The following is a 6,143-nucleotide window of genomic DNA, read 5'->3' as shown; positions in this document are numbered from 1 at the left end:
GGAACGGGAGATCGACAGGCGGATCGGGGCTGCTTCTGCAGTGATGCGGACGCTGCACCGGTCCGTCGTGGTGAAGAGGGAGCTTAGCGTAAAAGCGAAGCTCTCGATTTACCGGTCGATCTACGTTCCTACCCTCACCTATGGTCACGAGCTTTGGGTAGTGACCGAAAGAATAAGATCGCGAATACAAGCGGCAGAAATGAGTTTCCTTCAAAGGGTGGCTGGCCTTTCCCTTAGAGATAAGGTGAGGAGTGCGGCCATCCGGGAGGGGCTCAGAGTAGAGCCGCTGCTCCTCCACATCGAAAGGAGCCAGTTGAGGTGGCTCGGGCATCTGATTAGGATGCCTCCTGGCCGCCTCCTGGGTGAGGTGTTCCGGGCATGTCCCACCGGGAAGAGGCCCCGTGGTAGACCCAGGACACGCTGGAGAGATTATGTATCTCGGCTGGCCTGGGAACGCCTTGGGGTCCCTCCGGATGAGCTGGAGGAGGTGGCTGGGGAGAGGGAAGCCTGGGCTTCTCTGCTTAGGCTTCTGCCCCCGCGACCCGGCCCCGGATAAGCGGAAGAAAATGGATGGATGGATGGATAGACAGCACTGTACCTTACTGAAAAAATGAAAAGTAACCATAACAATGCACAATTTCACTAAAACCAAAAGTATCTGATATGAAATGGAAAATGAAGCAATTAGAGTTTTGAAAACTTTGTTTAATAAGGATAATACTACATCTAATGTAAGTCCACACACACACACACACACAGTCTCTCTGTCTGACTGTCTCGCTGACGATCTCCTCCTTCTCTGCCTTCTGTCAGCACCACTTGGCATAACCATTTCTCTCTATCTGTTGCACTTACTCATAATCCTGCTACCGGATGAGTGTTAAAACAATAATTAACGCACAAGTAAAGCTCAGAGAGCTTTTCTCAGGAAAAGTACATGTTTGAGATGTGTCAGGTTAGGGAAGAAAATAAACACATAAAAATCACATAATAATAATGCAGACAAAAATGTGTATATATATATTCCCTGAATACTCATTTCTTCTTCAGTTGTGAGGTGCAGCAGGGCTTCCACAGGTGAGGGCAGCCTGGCTTCTTCGTGTAGGTCCAACCAAAGGTTCTTCTACAAGCTTCTGCTACAGATAACTTCTGGATACGTTTGCATGCTTTCCTCTGTCGTGGTAACCTCACTTCTGTTTGTTTCATTACTTTTGTACATACTGTGCTGTAGATAGCTGAGTTTGGGAGAGACTGCTAGCCTCAGCTTTGTGGGGGGGGGGGGGGCACATGAAAATACAGACTGCTGCATTCTATCCATGATATCATTTTATTGTGATATTTTTATTCATAGTATTTTGTTACAAGAACTAAAGTTTAAGAAAATAAAAATGTGGTTGTTTTTTTTTTGCCTCTTGGACGGGACCCCAGCTGTGAGTGGGCCCCTGAGCACATACCCAGAATGCCCATTGGACCCAGGGATGACCCGGTCAAAAATCCCGGTCAAATAATAAAATTCTTTATTATACTACAAGCTTTAATCTGTTCAGACTTTATGCTAAATTGCAACAGCTGCAACATCTTTTAAAGCAAGACACATTCTGTAGACACAGGATACACTTTCTTTTGAAAAACAATCCAGGAAAAAAAAAAAGTCACAGCTGGCGAAAAGCAACTGAATCATCCACAAGTTTACACAAGTTTTTTGATGAGCTTACTCAACTTCAAGCAACTGCACATTCCTCCTTGTCACTTACTGAACTCATGCTGCATAACACTCAATCAGACCTGTGTGAATAAAATATTCATGACATTGACTACATTGATAGAGGGTGTGTTCCTCAGGCTGCTGCTCACGTGTTCAGAGTAAAGGGCAGAGATTTGTAAAGGGGTCTCTGCTGACTTACACTAAGTGTTTTGTGACTGTTGTCATATGAGTCTGTAATAAAAACCCTTGTACTCTCTATTACTTGCTGTTACAGCTGAATGAAAGCTTTGTATCGGTGACCTTTAAAAAGCAGCTTTTAGTGCTTGAAAATGTATTTTTCTATAAACACATTTGGACATCAATACCATGGGATATATTATAGTTTCAATAGCAAAACTGCGCTGATTTAATGTCTGTGAAGTAGAGTAACAGAAGCAAGCACTGGAACCCTGGATGTTTCATCTGTTTTCTGGTAATTCACTGGAGAAAACTTTTTAAAAAATTGCTTTCTGATAAAAATAATTTTCTAATAAAGTCACATTTTAACTATGTTTGGCATGATATTTATTCTGTGGAGTGGAGATAAAATTGATTTGGTTGCAGTTTTTAACCTCTGAAAATTTAATGTGGCTATCTGTTGAACTTAAGAATTTATGAGAGCCTATAATTCCCCCCAGAGAGGTTCCACAGATCTAAAGCCAGTCTACGTAGTCGGCAATCAGACCACCAGGGCTTCTGCCTCTGACCACCACCCAGCCTAGATCACACTGCACCCCTACGGTGCCTCCTGCATCATGCACCTTCACACAGAAAGGAAGGTGCATGTCACACTTTCATTCCAGTCAGCGGGCACCTCACCCAGGACCAATTTGCTTTGGGAGACCTTATCAGGTGCAAATTGCTCCAACATAGTTCCCGGGATCACTAGAGCACACAAACCCCTCCAACACGATAAGGTGGCAATTCATGGAAGGGCTGGTGAGAGGCACTAATTTTCCATGTAAGACCCTAATGTAATCTTGCTATTAAATAATACATATGATGGAGCCTGGTAATAAAGCTTTGTGATAATGAAAGTAAACTTTGAACTCTGATAAGTGAAGCTGATTTTTCTCTTGCAGAATATCAGTACCTCTGATATACTGGAAGCAGTAATCTCCATCATCTTTTTTCCAGGAATCTAATAAAGTTGAAGTGAAGTTGGAGATATACTTTAAGCCAATGGCATGCCTTTGCTCATCCCACAGCATTTCCTCTCTTCAGCACAGACAAGCCTGTGCATGAGAGCAGCACCATAAACAACCTGTAGTGTTTAGTCAGGGCCTTTGCTCACCTGTTTAAACCCTTTGGAGTGAATGCTTACAAATTTAGGGGTGTATACATTTTCCCAGTGCTAATGTTTGCAAAGCTTTCTCAAGAATCTTATCTGGATCTGATTTTCCGAATGCATTTGTGAAATGCACATGATTTTTTTCCCATTACATTTTGGCCTTACTAAGACCCTTATGAGTGAAAAAACAAGGGAACAGTTTACCCTGCCCGGGATAGGGTTACCGGGGCCCCACCCTGGAGCCAGGCCTGGGGAGGGAGCTCGAGGGAGAGCGTCTGGTGGCCAGGCATTAGCCCGTGGTGCTTGGCCGGGCGCAGCCCGAAGAGGTTACATGGGCCCGCCCTCCTGCAGGCCCACCACCCGCAGGAGGTGTCGTAGGGGTCGGGTGCAGTGTGTGTCGGGCGGTGGCCGAGGGCGGAGGCCCTGGCGGACTGATCCCCGGCTATCAAAACTGGCTATTGGGACATGGAATGTCACCTCTCTGGTGGGGAAGGAGCCTGAGCTAGTGCGTGAGGTTGAGAGATACCAGCTAGATATAGTTGGGCTCACCTCAACGCATGGCCTGGGCTCTGGAACCAGTCTCCTGGAGAAGGGCTGGACTCTGTTCCAGTCTGGAGTTGCCCTCGGTGAGAGGCGGCGAGCTGGGGTGGGTATTCTTGTATCCCCCCGGCTTGCTGCCTGTACGTCGGAGTTTTCACCGGTGGACGAGAGGGTAGTTTCCCTGCGCCTTCGGGCTGGGGAATGGGTCCTGACTGTTGTTTGCGCTTATGCGCCGAATGACAGTTCAGGGTACCCACCCTTTTTGGAGTTGCTGGGCGAGGTGCTGGAGAGTGCTCCATCTGGTGACTCCATAGTCTTGCTGGGAGACTTCAACGCTCACGTGGGCAATGACAGTGAGACCTGGAGGGGCGTGATTGGGAGGAACGGCCTGCCCGATCTGAACCCGAATGGTGTTTTGTTATTGGACTTCTGTGCAAACCACAGTTTGTCCATAACAAACACCGTGTTCCAACACAAGGATGTCCATAAGTGCACATGGCACCAGGACACCCTAGGTCGCAGGTCGATGATCGATTTTGTAATCGTATCATCAGATCTGCGGCCGTATGTTTTGGACACTCGGGTGAAGAGAGGAGCTGAGCTGTCAACTGATCACCACCTGGTGGTGAGTTGGATCAGGTGGCGGGGGAAGATGCTGGACAGACCTGGCGCACCTAAACGTATTGTGAGGGTGCGCTGGGAACGCCTGGCAGAAGCCCCAGTCCGGGAGATCTTCAACTCCCACCTCCGGCAGAACTTCGACAGCATTCCGAGGGAGGCTGAGGACATTGAGTCCGAATGGACCATGTTCCGCACCTCCATTGTTGAGGCTGCTGCTCAGAGCTGTGGCTGCAAGGTGGTTGGTGCCTGTCGTGGTGGTAACCCCCGAACCAGATGGTGGTCACCGGAGGTGAAGGGAGCCATCAAGCTGAAGAAAGAGTCCTATCGGGCTTGGTTAGCCTGTGGGACTCCGGAGGCAGCTGACAGGTATCGACAGGCCAAGCGGAATGCAGCTCGGGTAGTGGCCAAAGCAAAAACTCGGGTGTGGGAGGAGTTCGGTGAGGCTATGGAAAAAGACTTTCGGACGGCATCGAAGCGATTCTGGCAAACCGTCAGGCGACTCAGGAGGGGAAAGCAGTGCTTCACTCACACTGTTTATAGTGCGGGGGGGGGGGGGGGGTGCTGCTGACTTCAACTGAGGCTATAGTCGGACGGTGGAAGGAATACTTCGAGGACCTTCTGAATCCCACTGACATGCCTTCTGTAGTGGAAGCAGAGTCTGGGGATGAGGGGGATGACTTGACCATCACTGGGGGTGAGGTCACTGAGGTAGTTAAACAACTCCTTGGTGGCAGAGCCCCTGGGGTGGACGAGATTCGCCCTGAGTTCCTGAAGGCTCTGGATGTTGTAGGGCTGTCTTGGTTGACACGACTCTGCAACATCGCGTGGAGATCTGGGGCAGTGCCATTGGATTGGCAGACCGGGGTGGTGGTCCCCATCTTTAAGAAAGGGAGACCGGAGGGTGTGCTCCAACTTTCGGGGGATCACACTCCTCAGCCTCCCCGGTAAGGTCTATGCCGGGTGCTGGAAAGGAGGGTGCGTCCGTTAGTCGAACCTCGGATTCAGGAGGAACAATGCGGTTTTCGTCCTGGTCGTGGAACGCTGGACCAGCTCTTTATCCTCTCAAGGATATTTGAGTGTGCGTGGGAGTTTGCCCAACCAGTCTACATGTGCTTTGTGGACTTGGAGAAGGCATTCGACCGTGTTCCTCGGGGTGTTCTTTGGGAGGTTCTGCGGGAGTATGGGGTGTCTGGCCCATTGTTGCAGGCCATTCAGTCCTTTTACAACCACAGTGAGAGCTTGGTCCGTATAGCCGGAAATAAGTCGGATTTGTGTCCTGTGGGTGTTGGACTCCGTCAGGGCTGCCCTTTGTCACCGATTCTGTTCATAATTTTTATGGACAGAATTTCTAGGCATAGCCAGGTGGCGGAAGGCTTCTTCCTTGGTGGCCTCAGAGTCTCATCTCTGCTTTTTGCAGATGTTGCGGTTCTGTTGGCTTCATCGGGGGGGACCTCCAGCTCGCAGTGGAATGTTTCGCAGCCGAGTGTGAAGTGGCTGGCATGAGAATCAGCACCTCTAAGTCTGAGGCCATGATCCTCAGCCGGAAAAGGGTGGAGTGCCATCTCCGGCTCAGGAACGAGTTCTTGCCTCAAGTGGAGGAGTTCAAGTATCTCGGGGTCTTGTTCACGAGTGATGGGAGAAGGGAACGGGAGATCGACAGGCGGATCGGGGCTGCTTCTGCAGTGATGCGGACGCTGCACCGGTCCGTCGTGGTGAAGAGGGAGCTTAGCGTAAAAGCGAAGCTCTCGATTTACCGGTCGATCTACGTTCCTACCCTCACCTATGGTCACGAGCTTTGGGTAGTGACCGAAAGAATAAGATCGCGAATACAAGCGGCAGAAATGAGTTTCCTTCGAAGGGTGGCTGGCCTCTCCTTAAGAGATAGGGTGAGGAGTGCGGCCATCCGGGAGGGGCTCAGAGTAGAGCCGCTGCTCCTCCACATCGAAA

This window comes from Archocentrus centrarchus, chromosome 22, assembly GCF_007364275.1.
Source record: "Archocentrus centrarchus isolate MPI-CPG fArcCen1 chromosome 22, fArcCen1, whole genome shotgun sequence".
NCBI classification, from domain to species: Eukaryota; Metazoa; Chordata; class Actinopteri; order Cichliformes; family Cichlidae; genus Archocentrus; species Archocentrus centrarchus.
The sequence above is the reverse complement of the archived record's forward strand: the minus strand, read 5'-3'. Positions refer to the sequence as shown.